The 20,951-nt window shown below is 42.2% G+C and overlaps 1 long non-coding RNA gene across 1 annotated transcript; it reads left to right on the top strand.

The window, feature by feature from the left end:
- Positions 1-1,094: 1,094 nt before the first annotated feature.
- On the top strand, positions 1,095-1,720 carry LOC309367305. The gene is made up of 3 exons (XR_014167013.1): positions 1,095-1,260; positions 1,321-1,432; positions 1,677-1,720. It is a non-coding gene; the product is annotated as an uncharacterized lncRNA (long non-coding RNA).
- Positions 1,721-20,951: the final 19,231 nt, after the last annotated feature.

Here is a 20,951-nt window from a genome sequence, read left to right as displayed (position 1 = left end):
GGACTGCCTGAAGCAGAGCCCCAACGCCTCCCACCATCTCCCGGTTTGGATCAAAACTTTAAAAAGCATTGCTGCGCTTTTCAGACACCCATCCCTACCTCCACATAGTTAAGCTATAGGAGGCAGTGATGGCCACCAACCTGGACAACTTTTTAAAGACAAATTCTTAAGGCTATCAATGGCTGTTAACCATGACGGCTATGTTCTGCCTCTACAGCTGGAGGCAGTTATGCTTCTGAATACCAGTTTCTGGAAACCACAGGAGGGGAGAGAGCTCTTGTGCTGAGGTCCTTCTTACAGGTTTCCCATAGACATCTGGTTGGCCACTGTGAGAACAGGATGCTGGACCAGATGGGCCATTGGGCGGATCCAGCAGGCTCTTCTTGGGCATGGCATGGCAGGTCAGCCCTGCCTTCATCAGCTTATTGCCCTGCTAAAACTCACCAGGAGCAGCCTTTCACAAGAAGAGATTGCAATGATGACAAATTCAGCAGTGATATTAAGAGGCTTACTACGTGCCATGCCTCACTTTGCCCTACCAGGTCTTTCCTCTCGGTCAGCTCCCAGTCAAATTATCTGACTAAGAGGTAAGATTTTTTTTTCTTTACCCAACAGAGGCTTTTTACACATGAATGCTCTTCAGAGAGGAAGGGCTGAAGGACAGAGAAGCTAAATTACTAACCTATTGCAAAACATGCAAAGATAGTGCCAGGAATTAGCTCGCCTGAGACCTTGTTTTCAGCAAAACAAGCCGTCAGAGGTCTCTGATTTTCAGAGAAATCCCTGATTTGGAACCTCTCCACTTTAGCTCATCTCCATGCAAGATCCCTTACTTTTGCAAATTTATCTGACATCCTTACTTCTGAAGCATCATTCATGTAATGCTTTCTGCTCTGAAGTGACTGACTGTCATTCCTAAAAAAAACAATAGGCCTTTTGAGAAATTGGTTTTTCCCCCTCTAACTATAGTATGTTCACAAGCTGCTTCCTTTTGAAGAAGACCAGAGCTCTGATATACACCCATTTTTAAAAATGACTTACTTTCAGTGGGGGGGGGGGAGTGTGCTAGCCATGTTTTTAGCCCCAGGTGAAGCCTCCAGAGAGGATCCCAGACTGTGTGTGTATGTAAATGTGCATGTGGGGTGCCAGACTGGGTCTTTGACCTAGGTGAAATAAAGCTTAGTTTCACCCCAGCTTTCAGTCATATGAGCACTAAATAAACCAGCACTTACAGTATACCAGCATGCCTCTGAATACACAGTGGGGTGTAGGGAGGAACTAGGGAAACTGTTATGTTCCTGCCCTGCTTGTAAACTTCAGCATCTGGCTAGCCACACTTTTGGAAACTTAGATACTGCACAAAATGAAAGCGATGATCCAACAGACTAGATTTTCTTACGTTCCTTTGATGGGACGATGTATGAATGTGTGAGTGCTCCAGTACAGTGGTACCTCAAGTTACATATGCTTCAGGTTACATACGCTTCAGGTTACAGACTCCCCTAACTCAGAAATAGTACCTCGGGTTAAGAACTTTGCTTCAGGATGAGAACAGAAATTGTGCAGCGGCGGCACAGCGGCAGCAGGAGGCCCCATTAGCTAAAGTGGTGCATCAGGTTAAGAACAGTTTCAGGTTAAGAATGGACCTCCGGAACGAATTAAGTACTTAACCCGAGGTACCACTGTACTACACTGAGCTTCCACAGACACTATTAACTAGCGCCTCTAGTTAATGGAGCGCCTCTAATAAGCTAGCTGCTCCAACTGCCAAAACACCCACAGCGATAGAGCCATAGAAACCAAAGATTCCAATCTAACTAGTTTGAAATGCATAAATCCAGATCACATATTGCACACTGGGTCATAAACATAACAATTCCCTACTATATCTTGTTCTCAGCCAGGGTTTCCAATCTTGAAAATACAACCCATTACTATGTTGTAATTCCTCTGACTAAAGTGTAATATATGATGATCCTACATGCATGTATAAACACATGCATGCAGGACTTGTCTTGTGCCAGAATACTGTTAATGTGTGAAGTGGACTTGCAGGTAGTTAACAAGTGATACAGCAGTTGATTCTGCCCCCACACCCAGCCTTTCAATGCATTATTATGAGTGCAGAACAGACTCTAATCCACATTTACTTCTAAAAATTCTATATGAGAGAAGAGGGATGTGATCTTAAATATGCAGCAAAGAACTCTCAGAAGGTATTTTGGCAGGTCTGGGGACAATTTTCTGATCATTCTGTTTGGAATGATCTAAATGGCAGTCACAGTGCACTTTTCAGAGAAATATCCTGTCACATCTGACTTGGATCCAGAGAAAAGTGTTTGTGTGTGCATGCATGCATTGTATGACAGTGAGTAAGTGGCATGCTTCTGTGCGCACACACCATGGTCCCAGGACATGGATCTTTGGGACATGGATCTCCGTAGCAAGCTGCTACGGAAAGGAGGGAAGTTGCCCTTCTTTAGGTCCAAGCTGTGGTATCTAAAGCTTCCCTGTTACTGTGCAGCACAGAGGCCAAACACTGGGATATTTCATCACCCTGCTTTTATGCCCATAAACCACTTCCTACCACCAACACCCCTTCTCTTAACAGGGCTTGATCCATCCAGGTTCTTGCCCAATGGGAGATTTACATAAGTTTGTGGTAAATAAAGTAATACTTTAAAAATTCATATAGTATTAGACCTTTCTGTAAAAAAAGCTCTCAAGATGACTAAGAAAATCCCTTAACAATTCCTTTGTTATTCCTGCTCATTTAAAACATAGCAAACTGTAACTAGTTTGCCAAGTGATTATTACCCCTCATTTTCTAAAGAAAGCTAATGAGTAACCATGTTCATGTGCGTACATTTATAGGCTGGCAGGAAGCTCAGTAAATATCCACTAAGTCAGAAAATAGCTCCTAAGGTGTTTTTTTTATCCATTAGAAATGAAAACAACAACCCACTGCAAACCATTTATGCTTCTTTGTTTTCAAAACAAGAATTCTGGAAAGAGCATGCAGTTTCAGACCAACATTTACTGGGCTTGGCTTACAAGAAAATTCATACTCCCAGAATTAACTTTTTAAAAACTGGTATTACAAGTTTATTTTCAGGTAGGCAAGCAACCAACATATATTTCCCTGAGTTGGTATATATATATCCCCACACCTCCCCATGCTTAGTTTGTTATCATTATTTTCATTCCTACAAAGTTTTTTTTAGGGTTTACAAATACAATGCCAATTGCCACCCCCACCTCGTTGTGCTAGGACAATACTCAGCATTTCATACTTTCAAGGTCACCTCCTTCACTGTGTCCCACTCACAAAGGAGTTGGGTATGTTTAGCCTGGAGTAGAGAAGACTAAGAGGTGATATGATAACCATCTTCAAATATCTAAAGGGCTGTCACATGGAAGAGGGAGCAAGCTTGTTTTCTGTTGATCCAGAGCATGGGACCCAAACCAATGAATTCAAATTACAAGAAAAGAGAGTCAGACTAAACATTAGGGGAAACCTTTTAATGGTAAGAGCTGTTGGGCAGCGGAACAGATTCCCTCGGAAGGTGGTGGAATTCTCCGTCAGTGAAGGTTTATAAATAGAGGTTGAGTCACAGAATTGTAAAGTTGGACGGGACTGCAAGGGTCATCTAGTCCAACCCCCTGCATTGCAGGAATATTTTGTCCAATGTGGGGCCTGAATCCATGACCCTGAAATTAAGAGTCTCATGCTCTACAGACTGAGCTGTGACTCCAATGCCTGCACCACGGAATTGGGCCCTTGGGGTCCCTTTCCAACTCTACAGTTCTTTTATTTTTCTATGAACTGTTCTGTGCTTAGAGCGTCTCAGGAGGGAAGGAAAAGGATTATAACAGGGCAAAGCCTTTCCCATCAATTAATGCCATGATTATGTTGCCTTCAGCAAAGTGGGTGCAAAAATTGCCATGCCACTGTGGTGTCTATTGTGTGACCTTGTTCGACTATTTTCTAATAGTGTTAACATTCAGGAATAAATGATCCTAGTCAGATCTTTCATCAGAGTGGAATGATCTACTCTTAAAATACTATTTAGGAAAGAAAGGCCACGTGGAACAGCTGAATATACAGCTTGTTTCCTGGACTTGTTACAGCGGATTGAATTGCACTAATAAATATCGGTGGCAAATAAGCATTAAGGATCCAATAAGAGTTGTTTGTGAATGTAAAAATAAGAAAAGCCTGCTAAATTGTTCAGAATCTGGTGCAAATTGAATAGTTCTTAGCAAGAGGTCCCATTCATTTTAGTGAGCTACTCACCAAGACCTTTAGAGAGTACTGTGCATCACTATGCAAAAGGCCTGGTTTGATCAGAGAACTATTAAGGTAAAGATAAAGGTACCCCTGCCCGTACGGGCCAGTCGTGTCCGACTCTAGGGTTGTGCGCCCATCTCACTTAAGAGGCCGGGGGCCAGCGCTGTCCGGAGACACTTCCAGGTCACGTGGCCAGCGTGACGAAGCTGCTCTGGCGAGCCAGCACCAGCGCAGCACACGGAAACGCCGTTTACCTTCCCGCTATAAAGCGGTCCCTATTTATCTACTTGCACTTAGGGGTGGTTTCGAACTGCTAGGTGGGCAGGAGCTGGGACTGAAAGATGAGAGCTCACCCCACCGCAGGGATTCGAACCGCCGACCATGCGATCGGCAAGCCCTAGGCGCTGAGGTTTTACCCTCAGAGAACTATTATAACCTACTTAGTTCATTAGCACAACCCAAATTCACAGTTCTAACATATCCAGCAGGGATGTGTCACTCAATTAAGAATGTCACAAGAGTCTTAGTAAGGCATGGTAAGGAAGACTTAAAAGAGCGGTATACTGAAGCAAGTGGCTCTGACCTGACGGGAAGCATAATTATAAAAGTAAATAAATTAATAGCTAACTACAAAGGGGAAATTAGTGCAGATGGATAACCATCATTTCCCACTTTAAACCCTTTCTGAAGTGCTAATCACTGGTGTAGAAAGCATCACAGTAAAGATGGGAAGTGTTGAAACAGCAATTAATATGTGGAAATGAAGAGATAAGCTTCTCCCCCCCCCCTTCCCAGAACATTCTGTAACAAGACCACAAGGCACCTGGTCTAACAGGTTGCTTCTCCTTGTTTTGCATTCTATTTTTTTTTATACTACTGAAGCCGTGAATCTAACCATTTCCATCTAGCAATTTGATATGGCAACTGGATCCTTATGGAACAGGTGGGAGATTCTTCTCACGTGTAAGCAAACTGCTCATTGTAAAAGACATCCCACATTTGTTCTCTCCTGCCTTTCTCCTCTTTCCCTAGCTTTGTGAAGCCCACCTGTTTATACATTTCAAGCCTTAGAGAACAGGCAGCATTGGGTTGAATGAGGAAAATTTGAAAGGTACAGTTGCAGGATCATTTGAAAGGTACAGTTGCAGGTGTACAACCTATGGCATAATCCTTAGACATGTTTAGTGGGATCACTCCTGGAAACATATACATGTATCACAATTCTGCTCATGTTAACTTGGAAGTATGTACTATTGTTTGATAGATTCAGTCATTTAGCACGTTACTTTAAATATGTGCTTTGAATAAAGTCCCATGATGTTCAATAGGGTAGAAATGGAAAACCTGTGGTGTTCAGATGCTGTTGGATTCCCATCAGCCCCAGCCAGCTTCGCCAGTGGTCAAGGATTATGGGAGCTGTAATACAACAACATCCAGGGGGGTGACATGTTTTCCCATGGATTTAGGGGAGTGCCGTGGGTTCAGTCACACTGTTTGGAGCCTAGGTGCTGCTGCACGGGACTCTGCTCTGAAATTTCAGATCCCAAAGTCCACCATTGGTGTGGCCTTAGGCTCAAATCCTTACAATACAGTTTCTGGGTGACTAATTGGAAGTACTGTAATGAATTTTGCTATTGAAGAGGCATGCATAAGATTGTGCTGTTAGTCCTTTATTTCTTTTCGTTCACTCCCAGTTGCTCAATTCACAACCACAAGGAACAAATGTCACTATTATACATATGCATTTTTGCTTAAATACATAATTGCAACACACATTGCATTTTGCAAAGTCAGTTCCTTTTGGGAAAGGACAAAAATAATGTTGTGATACAAGCTTTGGATAGCATTCAGGTAAGCTTTTCTCAGACTATACCTATTGGGATTAATTTAGTCATGTTCATTAATTTGATTGGGTCTACTCTGAGTAAGGGACGCAGGTGGCGCTGTGGGTTAAAGCCTCAGCGCCTAGGACTTGCCGATCGAAAGGTCGGCGGTTCAAATCCCCGCGGCGGGGTGCGCTCCCGCTGCTCGGTCCCAGCGCCTGCCAACCTAGCAGTTCGAAAGCACCTCCGGGTGCAAGTAGATAAATAGGGACCGCTTACCAGCGGGAAGGTAAATGGCGTTTCCGTGTGCGGCTCTGGCTCGCCAGAGCAGCGATGTCACGCTGGCCACGTGACCCGGAAGTGTCTCCGGACAGCGCTGGCCCCTGGCCTCTTAAGTGAAGATGGGCGCACAACCCCAGAGTCTGGCAAGACTGGCCCGTATGGGCAGGGGTACCTTTACCTTTACCTTTTACTCTGAGTAAAACATGGTTGAATGCCACCCTCTAAACTTGGCACAAGCAGGGGTGGGGTGGGGATAAGGAATTTGGCTTCTTATATGTGCTTTTTTCATATGCAAGTCTCACTGAGTTCACTTGGAGAGATATTCCAGCGAACTCATTTAGAATTGCAGCAATGAAGCCAATCCTATGTGTGACTGAACATATGAAGCTGGGGCATTTTTTTTGGAAATTAAAGTTTTTTGGGGAAACCACTCCACTGGGCCCCCCCCCCACGCTACTGGGTCCGCCAGCATAGTATTGTGAAATAAGATTGGCAGATACTCTCAGGAGTGTCAGACAGAGGTCTTTCTTAGTCCTATTACGTCATCTGACATCCATTGACCTGAAGGTTTGGAAATTTGAGCCTGGGGGCTTTCCACGTGTGCTCTACCACAGAGCTATTTCCCACTAAACTATGGTTAGTACAATTTACTTTCTACTCTTAAGGAGTAGAAAGCTTTAACCTGTTTGAAAATGAAAAAGTTGCTTAGCAAATACTGCAGATGTGTTATTTATTTTGAGTTAAATGCCTTTAATGTTATAAGGTAACAAAATTCATAATAAGGGACCATGTTTTTTAGTAATTCCAAACCCAAATGCCCTAATCCTATTCCAAATAGAAACATGACTGTCTGTGATAAAGTAAAACACACTATCCCCACTCAAAGTAATGCGATGCTCAGCAGAAAGGATCATATCACAAAAACAATAGGAGCAGATTGCAGTTACGGTCCACAAAATACTTTATAACCTGTATGCAATCACTTATTAAACAATGGAGGAAGAGACAGGGTTACACACCTTCTTTAGCTAACACAGGGTTTTGTCCTCCTAAAGCTTTAAATGAGGGATATTTTTCAGGATCAGGGAAAGGGATGAAGGGGCTAAATTCTTCCTTTTCCTGCATTCTGAAATTCTAATTTAAAGAGAACTGATACTATTTCCATTTTTTTAAAAATGTGAGTGTAAAATGCAAATACCTAGTTTGGCCCTCTCCTTTTGCTTCTGTAGCCACAGAACAGTAGCAGCAGACTTCTCGTATGTTGGCTAAGTTAAAAAAATAATTGAGTAAAGGCTTCATGTCGCTTGTACCTTTAATAGTTGCTGAAATTCTCTCTTCTACATTACTATTAAAGAGCAGGAGCCCTGTTCTTTCTCCCCCTGGCCAATCTTGTCTGGGTGGGGGAAGCAACTTGCTAATCTAGGGGACTAATCTTGCCTTTATGGGAAGGAATGGGGTCGTAAATTTTCTGGCTCTAAACTGAATGTAGGTTTTCCTTCCCCTCATTTCTCGGTTAATATTAATCGAGATTCTGTTTAACACATATAAATAGTAATGTTTTCCTGAGCTATTTTTAATAAACTTCTGAATGCGGAGCCCTTGTTGCTATGCTGGCTAGGCTCCTAGCAGCTAGAACAGTTTTGCCCTCTGCCCCCCACCCCCCAATCGAGATCGACTTCCTTGAAGCCCCAAAATCCCAGAGCCATTGATAGTGGATTCTAATATAGATTGGCATATAAGGTCCTAAGTCAGGAGCTGGTCCAACTACTGGAAAATAAATTGTGTACAAAGGGAAGTTAATACCACACATCCTGCAAGCCCTCCTTCCTCCCCCACGGCACATGGAGAAATGTTTGCAGTTTGTTGCAAACTTGTGCAATGTAAAATTTTGTAAGTGGGAGTTCAGATAGAAAAGAATGTGAAAAGCAGAGCAGTTTGGCTACAAGTGGGATATATATATAGAGAGAGGGATACGTTCTTCCACCAGCAGGAACGCAATAAGAGCCTTCTGAATCAGGCAAATCTTGTCCAGCAGCCTATTCTCTCAGTGGCCAACCAGATGCCTATGGGAAGCCCAAAGCAGGACTTAAGCACAGCAGCACTCTTCCCCACCTGTGATTCCCAGCAGCTGGTATTCAGAGACTTTACTGCCTCTAACAATGTTTGTAGAACATAGCTGGCTTACTTACATACACTTGATAGCCTTATCTTTACAGCCACCCAAGCTGCTGACTATCACTAGCTCTTGGAGTGAATTTCATAGTGTGGTATGAAACGTGAAATAGTACTTTCTTTTGTCCATCTTGAATCTTCCACTATTCGGTTTCAATGGATGTCCCCAAGTTGTAGTACAGTGGTACCTCAGGTTACATACGCTTCAGGTTACATACGCTTCAATTTACAGACTCCGCTAACCCAGAAATAGTGCTTCAGGTTAAGAACTTTGCTTCAGGATAAGAACAGAAATCGGGCTCCAGCGGCGTGGCTGCAACAGGAGACCCCATTAGCTAAAGTAGTGCTTCAGTTTAAGAACAGTTTCAGGTTAAGAACGGACCTCCAGAACGAATTAAGTACATAACCTGAGGTACCACTGTATTATGGGAGAGTGGGGGAAACTTCTCTATCCACTTTCTTCACACCATTCATGTTTTCATATACCAGTGCTACTAGTTTTCATTCTAAAAAATACCATTTATTGCTGTGTTGTCTAGTGAGTTCTAATCATGGACAAGAATATTACGTCAGACATAACAAAGACTGTACTTGCTCCCAAAGATATCTAAAATGAACTTGCGGCTGTTGCCACTTGTTTTTTTTGGGGGGGGGGGGGTTAACAATGAGAGACAGAGACAGAGAACAAATGTGTTTAGGTGTTGGGTTTTTTGTTTTTGTTTGTTTGTTTAAATCCAATTCAGAATTATGGAGCTGCAGTGAGAAATTAGTTTGTATGTTAGTCTGGAGTAAGTGTAGGATTAATTAGACCCATATTCTGATATGGTGATTTATGTCAATTTTGAGCTGCATACTTGCTATTTCTCCCCACACAGATTTGCCAGATCAGTTTCCTTTTGGCTCATAACGATCTGGCATACCAAACAGTATGCTTAAACATTAGAGTGGTTGTAGCTTTCTCTACACAGCAGAATTTTCCATAACATGCTGAAACAACATGAGCTACTACAGAAAGAATGTAACCCTTCCGGACCAAACTATTTTCACAACTCAAGTGTGCCACATTTTTTAAAAAGGGAAACAAAAATTAACCATCTAGCGAAAGACAGCATAACTGAGCAGTAGATTTATCCCCCATGCTTTTCAATATAGATTTTCAGAATTGTCCCCAATGCAATCTTTCAAAAGTAGGAACATAACTTAGTTTTGGAATCAATCAATGGATTGCAATCCTCTAATATTTTATTAATAAACATTATGCAAGACACCTGAGAACCATGCTCTTCCGGGACGCTAAGTGACACCCCAATCCCATAATATGGATAAAGTCTCTCACATGTTGAATAAATACATGATAGGGTCACAGGGTTGCACTGCTTACCCCTATCCCCCCCCCAACAGATGCACACACTGACCATGCTCCCTGATGGCCACACATTTAGTGGCCTTGTGAAGTGGCCCTATATATCTACAAGAGACAGAAATCCTGGTAAGAGTCTTCAACAGTGATAACCATCTTCTTCTGCTCCTGGGAGGTGTTATCCCTGCGCCCAGGGGTTGTCTGCCATATTCCCCAGCTCCCAGTAGGGTGTCAAACCTCTTCCTGCTGATGCTTTTGATTATCTGGAAGAAACCCCTTTAAATAGACTCGGAGTCCTGCAGTGATTTCATGCTTTTTATTGAAGCTTGTAAAACAGAGATTGAATTTCCCCCCAAACCTCAGGCCTTTATATACATTATTTCCACAATGAGTCCCATCTGATTGGCCGATTCTGCTTGCCTTCTGGAGCCTGATTGGTCTTCCCCTGCAGGCCAATCAGTTGTTGCATTCTAGGATCCTACCTGCCTATTGTTCTAGAATCCAAGCTTAGTACATAACATCCCTTTAAAATGGGCTATGGACAACCTGTAACTGATGCCTGAAGCTCCCATTACTAGACCACTGAAAGTAAGTTTGTATGTTAGTCTGGATTAAGCATAGGATTAATTATTCCAATAATTTGATATGGTGATTTATGTCAATTTTGAGCTGCAACACTTGCTATTTCTCCCCCTCCCTCTGTTTCCCCCTATACTCAATTTGAATAAATTGTCTAATTGGATTCCTGAGCTGCACTGGTTTCTGAACACACTCAGGGCTGGTTAATCTCCTGTATACCTTAGGACTGCTTATGGCTATGCTACTGGCTGTTGAAGTGCCTGGGAGAGTGGTGGGGAGATGGGATGAAGTTGGCAAGCCAGGCACTTAGAATTCATCTGGCTGCTTCCCTGCACTAGAGGAGACCATAGTAAGGCACTGGGAACCCTGTCCTTGCGCTAGGTGACACATAAGCAGGCAGTGGTAGCAGAAAGAAAGGACTAGGATGGGTTCCCCAAAGACCCCTACTCTGCAGGGTTGTCCTTGGAATTGGGACCCTTCCTGTTTGTTACAACAGCTACCAATTATCTGATGGCAGCAAATATATTAAATGAAATAAAAAGTGGGTTTCCCAAGTACCTTAAAAAAAAACCAAAAGAAAAAAACACCAAAAGAATGCTAAGATGAAACATTTTCATCTTTGCCAGGAAAAATGCTATACACATAAATGTTGGATGTTTGCAAAAAAAAACTTCTGATTACCATAGGATAAGGATTGCTGTTCCAAATTCTACAACTTCATATCACATTTTATTTACACAATTATGTACAAACCTTGATATTCCTTTGGTTGTGTGGTTATTTAAAAGATTGTTCCCTCACCTGGGCTAGGACCAGTGGTAGAGGTAAATTCTTACCACACCCTCTAGCAGCTGTTATCACTCACTTTCCTTCTAATCATGCTAGCCTTCCCCAGAGTCTTTGACAAAAACTGTCATCCTGGAGAGTTGTAATCCAAATCAGCTGAAGCACGCCAGGTTGGGGGAAGCTGGCATGCTCCAAGCCATTTTCTCTTAGTATTGAAGGAACATGAGAGAGATGTAGCGCACTGATGTGCAAACCAGCCCCAGCTTCTCAGGCATTTGCTCCATCACTTTTCTCAGCATCTTCTACTGGAGGCCATTCAGAACACACATGATTCACACAGTGGATTCTCTCTCTTCCAATGATAATTTGTGTGAGCCTCCTACCTGTAAATGAAAGGGCAGCACAAGAGCAGTATGGGAAGTACAGTGGTACCTCGGAAGTCGAACAGAATCCATTCCGGAAGTCCGTTCAACTTCCAAAACATTCAACTTGCAAGGCATTCGGGATCCAAGGTACAACTGTATAGCACAAGACACTAGCTAGGAGGTTTGGAGATACAGGCACATATAGATGAAATCTTGCACCATATTCATAGTATTTGTTTTGAAAGAATGACATTAAAAGACTTTAGAAATTCTGATGAGTGGGCCAACTCGTTTAAACATTCATAAAATAATCCAGTCTTCTTGCCCTTATTCATAAGATACTGCAGGTATGTTATGCTCCCTGCCTCTTTAAACTAAGTTGTGTGGAATTCCCACACATAAATAATAGATTTTCTCTAGCATGACCAAATAAGATCACACACCCTCAAGCCTATTGTTCTCTTTTTCCTGTTGTTGTTTAACAAGAACTCAGTTTTTAGGCTAGATATGTCTACACTATTTTAAAGAGTACATAGCTTATAGCATATCCGATACATGTCTACTCAGAAGTAAGTTCCACTGAGTTCAACTAAATTACAACCTTAGTTTACTATTTTACAATTTCGGTGATTTATACATTTTAGCTGAATTCTTCATGCATTAAGCAGCTCTAAAATTAGTTTTAAATTAAAGTGATACACTTGCAACCTGATCCTCTATGCGTTTGGTTCCACTGGCCCTGTTCACATGTAATGCTAAGCTAAACCGAAGCTTAGAGCGAACATATGATCAAAGATCACAGCAGCGTCCTTCTCCCCTGGTCCTGCTGCCACCATGCTACCCAAGGCTAAGCCATGGTTTGGCTTAACATGATATCTAAAGCCAGGCTTGTGGTTTGTCTCCCCCAGGAGACAAACCACGACCAGTAAACCAAGAATAAACCTCAGTTATAGCTCATTGTTTGTCTGGAGTGAGACAAACCATTAGCTCAGATTTGAACATAGCTCTAAGCCAAATGCAAGCAGTACAGCAGCCACAATCTTTGTTCCAAAATGCCACGCATTTGCTTATTCATACTAAGACACGGAATTGGCTTAGCATTTCATGCAAACTGGGTTACTGACTACAGAGGAGCTTACTCCTTTCTAGGTATACATAGTTTTGTGTATTTATTTTACAACATAGCACAGCTAGGGTATAAACAAAAAAGTATTCGGTTTAATATCATTTTGAATTGTGCAAAGTTCTTCACAAACACCATAAGGGCTCCTTTATATTGAAACTTCTGTGAAACTCATAGCTTTGGAATGTCATACCACCTCCATTAATTCTGACTTGACAGACAGCTTCTATGGAATTAAAGTATCTACATGTACCAGTAAAAATTCTTTGAGTGGCTGACCCTCATTTAAACTTAATAAAACTAAGTGCTGTAATCTTAAATCTACCATTTTCAAAAGACAAGATTTTATTAATGAACATACTTCAGAATGTTAGCTTACGTTGAAAATATATTCACTAAATTATGCTCACCTACATTTAAGTCACTTGTATAGGTATTTTTTTTTCTGCTGGAGACTTTACAAAGCAAAAAAATATTATTACCATTCAGTCATGTTACAATCCCTGCTTGTTTTCCATGTAAAGAGCAAACTAAGTGGCAAGTGATGTATTTAAAGAAAAGATAATGGTACCTAAGTGTTCAGATTTCTAGTCTGCTATCACATGTGAACACTTAAACTGTATAATGGCTGCATTTGAAAATAACACTAAAGTATGATTTAGCAGCTTCCAGGTCATGTGGCCAGCATGACTAAGCCTCCCTCGGCCAATAAAGTGAGATGAGCGCCACAACCCCAGAGTCGGTCACGACTGGAACTAATGGTCAGGGGTCCCTTTACCTTTACCTTTACCTTTACGATTTAGCATTATGACAAGCCTGTTCAAGCCTTGAACTCATGTGTTCCCCATCCTTTCTCCTCCTCAAATGCTGCTGTGAGGGGATACAAATTTCCATTTCTATTTTAGATCAACCATTGCTTAGCATTACATTTGAACCCTAAACTGTGTCTAATATTAACTAATGTTTACTAAAACAAAGCCAGCTTCATACACCACTGTTTGAAGTTATCTTGTTTTAGTAACTACAGTTAATTTACTACAGTTTGTATGGGTTCAGAACTAAGCTGCAAAAACAGAAGTGGAAGACTCAGAATGTCTCTTGGCACTGCACCAGGTGAGATCACAATGCTTTATTGCCAATTTGGTGCCTTCTTCCTTTAATCATATAAGGAATAAATGGGTAAGATACTTTCAGTTACTCAGAGGAGTGTGTTAATTAGGCAAGAAATGAAGGAGAGAAGGGGAGAATTGGGTAGAAGAAGAGAAGGGAAGAAAGCAAAGAGAAAGGTAACATTCTCCAGTCTAACCCAGCTAAGCCTGGCTACAAAGGAACACACACAGAGTAGCGGCAGAATTCAGAGTGGTGGCAGAAACAAAGCCCCATGTATTCAGCAGGTATGTCATAAAACAATTTATTGTTCAAAGTTTCCTTTAACAGCCTTTACTATTAGTCTTAATAGGTGGAATGCGCATCTTACCTCATAATGGGAAGAGGACTGTATCTTCCAGCACTGTGTAGTTTGCCAGTTTTAGAAGATGCAGTCCAATTAGCTGCATATATAAATGATGCACATCGTTTGTTAGATAGAAAAGGCCTGTTTGAAGCACTCTGGCTGTATTTGCAGGATGCTATTATGTATGTATACTGCCTTACTGTAGACATCTTCTAGTGAGGCAAGATCTTGCAACTTGGACAGGGATCAGCAAACATTTTCAGCAGGGGGCTGGTCCGCTGTTGCTCAGACCTTGTGGGGGGCTGGACTATATTTTGAAAAAATAATAATGAACGAATTGCTATGCCCCACAAATAACCCAGAGATGCATTTTAAATAAAAGGGCACATTCTACTCATGTAAAAACATGCTGATTCCCAGACTGTCCGCGGGCCGGATTTAGAAGGCAATTGGGCCGGATTCGGCCCCCGGGCCTTAGTTTCCCTACCCATGAAAAGTAGAGCAAGACTTTCAAACAATGGGCTGCAGAAGGACCTCCTGGGAGAAAGGCACCCAGATGCCTCCCATCTACAATTTTGGGCTTGCTTGCTTTTGAAATAAGTACTTTAAATAATTATATTGATCCTATTTGGACTGCTGTCTGGGGCTGCTTCCAGACGACCTGTTTATTGAGCATTCCATCTGATTTGATTGCAAGGAGATCAGGCCACGTTCACTCTGATTGGTTTGTTTGGAGGCTGGACCTTCCATCAGAGCGTCCCATGCATTTTAGTACATTTTCCCATCACTTTCCTTTTTGCTAAAAATATTTTAAAACTTCTGTCTAAATTTATCTGAATTGGTTGTGTTTTTTAATTAACCCTTAAAAGGTATAAAAAATAGTACAGAAAAATATACTCTGCTATATTCTGTGAAAGGATATACATCTAGGGCTACTGAGCATAATCATATTCCTGCCCCACTAAAAGGAAAACAGTGTGTCTTACATTGTCATTAATAGCATACAACTAAATATGTTCTCTGATGTGCACATTCTGAAAAGCCACAGCCAATAGAAGCTTTCCACGAGATGCACCTTCAGCCAGATGCAGTCAACCTCACATGTGTTTCATGCTTTCACATGAAAGTGTTTCATGTGTAGGGAAAGCATATTGGGCAAAGTGGATCTTAATCTGTTACAGTATATTTCTGTTTGATTCTGGGAAAAATGCTATGGTAGTGAATGTAAACCAACCTAATAGATTGTGACAGGAAAAGTCATTTATAGGAACAAGCAATGATGGGGGTAGGGTAGGGGAAGAATCGAGAGATCTAAGTAATGGCTAATCAAACCTAAGAGGCTTTACCCAATTAATCCTGTGGTGAGGAGCTATCCAGATTGCTTCTGTCTCCACTTCATTTCTGTTACTTACCATTTGCTCTCTAGCAAGTCAGTTTTTAAGCAAACATGTCTCATTCTTCTGCACATGAAATCTTGCAGTGTTGGTGAAATGTCATGAAGACATCACTATAAATGTAGGTCTTCCATAACCACAGTTTAGCTAGACACTGTACGAGACACTTACATTGCTTGTCATTTTTTTTTATTTCAGAGATGTTGCCACCTTTAAGCACTTGTGATTAAATGATGATAGAAGAATTGTACAAGAAGATATTGAAGGATCTGGCCGTACAGAAATAAATTTTGAAGGACTAGATTCAACAAACTTATATTTCCTCTTGTCTTCTAAATTAACGTGAGGCAGGGAAGACAAATGTTTCAGAAATAAAAATATATTCCATATATAATGTATCTGCAAAAGAAAATCAGCAATAGCAGATGACAGTTGCATAAAGTTTTACAGTCCAAGTAAAGCAAACCTATGACGAGTTTTGAAGAAATAGATTAAGTATTTTATAAGCTATTGCTTGCCTACACTGGCCAGCTGAAGGCTTTAAATAATTTAATCCCTAGAGCAACTGCCAAGCCCAACTGGAATACTGAAACAAGGCTTCAGTTCAGTTCAGTTTGATTCATGACAGGTGCCATCTAATACTGCTTTCATAATGCAGCAACCCTGATGCTTTCAGAGGATACATAAGTTTACTTATTTGCTAACTTATGGACAATTCACACATGCAAGTTTAAGAGTAACCTTTGCTTTTTGAGTCCCTCTTCTACTTGCTGTGTTAACTACAGGAGATGGTTTTCACCAGAGAAGGGAGTATATGTGCTTCTCTTAAACTTACTTTTTCCTCCCATGCCTAACACAATGTGTTACATTGTAATCATGTGCATGTTTAATTGTTTTTAAATGATTGCTTTTTATATGTTTTAGCTGTTCCTAAGATGCCTTGAGCTGCATCAAGGAAGAAGTGTGGAGTATTAATAATATAATAATATTTTCAAGGCCAGTCAAGACAACTAACTTTTCCCGATCTTCACAATTTGCCCCCAGTTTAAAGAAACACAAGTACATCTGAACATATTCAGAGTACCTGTCTACAGCTACCTCCTCCCTTCATCACCTGGCTCAATAACAGTGCTATAATTAAATATTATTACATTTAACAAAAAGGAATACTAAAGGTGTGTGAACATTTTTTTTAACTGAAATATTTTCTAAGTCTACATTAAGTTTGAAACATCCCCCCCCCCCAAACTCTGCCCCAGTGACAGCATAAGCAATGATCTCTGCAATGAAACAGGGGGAGAAATATAGGCTTGATGAAACTTTAAATTTCACCCTATTTCAAATTGACAGGTCCTGCCCCTCCCCCCCTTCTGAGGCTATGTGGAATTAGTTGTGTGTTTTTCTGGGCTGGTCTCCTGTACCTGTCAGATGTCTCAAACTGTACATAGCCACTGGTATTTCATAATCTTTGCTAATGCCTGTCTCCTGTGGCTTTTTCTTTTGCAAAGCATTCTCTGAGGCTCGCACAGAAAATACAGACCTAGGTGCCGTAGGAATGAATTATTAGAGTACAAAGTGTAACCTGGAAAGGATCCAAGAACGGTGACGCAGTTTTGCAAGCCTGTTGACATAAACTAAGTCTCTGCGCTGAGGCTTCTGAACAGAGCCAGAGAGTTATTTGAATCCAGAATCTGAAACCCAAAGAGTGTGGGCCATTTTGGCATTAGGAAACAAGTAGGCAGGAGGCAATGACTCTAGCAGATTACATTGAACAGGAAATGGATTTGTTTATAATAATCATCACTGTTTTCACAAGAGCTTTTTTATTATTAAGGCAGGGACATGAGGTTGGAAGGAACTGAGTAAGGGAGTGGGGGACCTGGTTGAAGTTATCCCTGCCTGGCAAGTTAATTTAGCATAAGAGGGATGTGTGTGTGTGTGTGTGTGTGTGTGTGTGTGTGTGTTTTATTTTGCTGTTAAATTCAGATCCTACTTTCCTCCAAGGAACTCAGGGTGTTTTCTTTCCCTTCTCATTTTATGCTCATAACAACCCTGTGCAGTCAATTAGGTTGAGAGATAGCGACTGGCCAAAGGCCATCTAGTGAGTAAATGGGAGTGGGAACACAGACAAAGAAAGGGTGGCAGTGCCTCCGTCAAGTCTTCAGGCAACTCTGTTGATAGTTACCCAGGTAACCCATTGTAACAGGATTCTGGTCCAGGTGCTTGACACAGTTGCTTCTAAGCTCCCAGTAACCCCCTTGCTGGAATCAGGTAAGAGGAGAAGCTTTGAGAAACAGGAAAAAAAATTGCTCTTGCATTGTAAAAGCAGGGAAGCCCATTCCCTGCTCCCCTGCTTTTACAATGTAATTAACAGATGCACCCACCAGTAATTTGAACACTGATTTAGTCAGCAGGCTTACCTCCTCCTCTCTCCCCACTCCCCCTTTTCAGGCAGACTGTCTGCCTTTTATAATATATTTAAAGTGCCACTAAAACACCAGTAAAAGTTAATTTGTCCCCTTGTGGATATGTAGTTTATGTGCGACATGATGATCAGCCGAACAACTGCAGTGGTACCTCAGGTTAAATACTTAATTCGTTCCGGAGGTCCATGCTTAACCTGAAACTGTTCTTAACCTGAAGCACCACTTTAGCTAATGGGGCCTCCTGCTGCTGCTGTGTCGCCGGAGCACAATTTCTATTCTCATCCTGAAGCAAAGTTTTTAACCCGAGGTAATATTTCTGGGTTAGCGGAGTCTGTAACCTGAAGCGTATGTAACCCGAGGTACCAATGTATGTGCAATACTTTTCCTGCCAACTCACAGAACTGGTATGCCTCTGAATACCACTTGCTAGGAATCATAAGTGCAGAGAGCGCTAGTGTGTTTTTGGCCTATCGGTGAGCTTCCCTTAGGCATCCAATTCACCCCTGTGGGAACAGAATGCTGGACTCTTGGTCTGATCTAGTAACACTCTTCTTATAGTCAGTGGCGTAGCGTGGGGGGTGCAGGGGGGGCCGGCCGCACTGGGCGCAACATCTGGGGGTTAGGGTTAGGGGGCGCAAATCCACGGGTTGGGGGGCGCAAATTACTTGCCTTGCCCCGGGTGCTGACAACCCACGCTATGCCACTGCTTATAGTCAGTGCTAAAAAAAAACCCACACACATTTGTTTGCACAGACCATTGTGCATGCTACTTCCACAGCACTTCCATACCCAAGTTAATGTTTCATTGGGAGAATGTATTTTACTGGAATGCCATCACCTGTGCATGTTTTGTGGTACAAGAAGCTAAAGTGGGACATTCTTAATCAGTAGGACATTCTAGTCAAAGCTTTCCACAGACAGGTGGGGAGAGGAAGCAAAATAATGCAAGCAGGTGGTCATTGTGCAAAGGGATGAAGATTAGCCTTAAGATCTGGGGTCTTCTATGTAAACAGGAAGAGTTGGCAGATATGCACAGATGGCCTTCCTTCTTTAAACACGAAATCTCTTTACTCACTCTGGCAGCCCAGCAAAGTGCTCACTGTTTAGCTGTGCTTTCCAGCACCATCATTTGTGTTGCTTATTTATTTTCCTGTCTTTCTGCTTAGGGAAAGTCATCCAAACCACAGTCAACAGGAGTCCATTATAGGATTAATTGTATATATCCAGTAGGATAAACACATGGACAAATGTAAAAATAAGGTGGGTGACAGATATGAAGTCACTGCCCAATAATCTGAAGCCACCCTGCACACGTCTACCACCCAATCATTTTTTGCCACTTAACTACAGAGCTCACCCAGTTTAAAATCAGCCTCACAGCTGGGAATGTGAGAAGACTCTCTGATGGCTCCGTCTTGCAAATAAATCAACCTTAATCTACAAAAAAATATTGTGAACATTGTACTGAATACTGGGCAGCAGTGCTTTCCCAAATTAGTTAAAAATAATAGTTGATGCACACAACAGAGTACGGTATCTCAAGGGCCACATTCACTTCTTAATTTTCTTCACTGAAAATATTTGTATGCTACATGTGCTTAATTATAGGCCTGCAACAGTTAAAATACAATATAATAGTTAACACGCTGCATCAGCACAGTACTCCAGTGCCCCTTATTCCTGACCATTGGACATACTGGCTGAAGCTGATACGAGTTGTGGTTCAGCAACATCTGGAGAACCCCAGCTTCCCCATCCCTGCACTATGATTCTGTGTCTACTCCCCCCCCCCACTCATTGAGTTCAGTGAGACTTATTCCCAGAAAAGTATATACAGTGGTACTTCGGGTTACATACGCTTCAGGTTACAAACACTTCAGGTTACAGACTCTGCTAACCCAGAAATATTACCTCGGGTTAAGAACTTTGCTTCAGGATGAGAACAGAAATCGTGCTCCAATGGCATGGTGGCAGTGGGAGGCCCCATTAGCTAAAGTGGTGCTTCAGGTTAAGAACAGTTTCAGCTTAAGAGCGGACCTCCGGAACGAATTAAGTACTTAACCTGAGGTACCACTGTATAAAAGCTAAGGTAAAGGACACCTGGATGGTTACCAGTAAGTCCTGTCCAAAGCGACTATGGGGTTGTGGTGCTCATCTCACTTTCAGGCCGAGGGGGCAGACGTTTGTCCACAGACAGCTTTCCGGGTCATGTGGCCAGCATGACTAAACCACTTCTGGCACAACAGAACACCGTGACAGAAACCAGAGCGCACAGAAACGCCATTTACCTTCTTGCCACAGCAGTACCTATTTATTTACCTGCACTGGTTTGCTTTCGAATGGCTAGGTTGGCAGGAGGTGGGACAGAGCAACAGGAGCTCACTCCATTGCGGGGATTCAAACCGCTGACCTCCTGATCGGCAAGCCCAAGGGGCTCAGTGGTTTAGACCAGTGTTTCCCAACCTTGTGCCTCCAGCTGTTTTTGGCCTACAATTCCCATCATCCCTTGCCACTGGTCTTGCTAGTCAACCACAGCGCCACCTGCGTCCCTAAAAGTGTGTATAGGACTGCTTTCCTGAAGGTTTACAGAGGCATTCCAATGCACAGGCTGTTAACTGGGTGTTAACAGGGCATGAATACTTGTGGCAAACTCATGTTTACCCAGGAAGAGCCACTGGTGGTTTACTACCAACTGATGCAGGTTCAAGTATGACCTTCAGGCATCCCTATGTAGGGTTAGATGTAACTGAAGGCTACAGACCTCATCATTCAGGGGGAATGCAACCCTGCACAGAACAAGCTGTATGCCAGGTACCTTACTTGGTCCCTTGTATCCCACAATGGAAGAAGGGGATAGCTTTCTACTTTGGAGATGTGCACATGTACAGGAAAAGCTT

Source organism: Podarcis melisellensis (genome assembly GCF_964234715.1).
Source record: "Podarcis melisellensis genome assembly, chromosome: 1".
Lineage (NCBI taxonomy): Eukaryota > Metazoa > Chordata > Lepidosauria > Squamata > Lacertidae > Podarcis > Podarcis melisellensis.
Note: the sequence above shows the minus strand (reverse complement) of the source record. Positions and strands in the feature narration are given on the sequence as shown.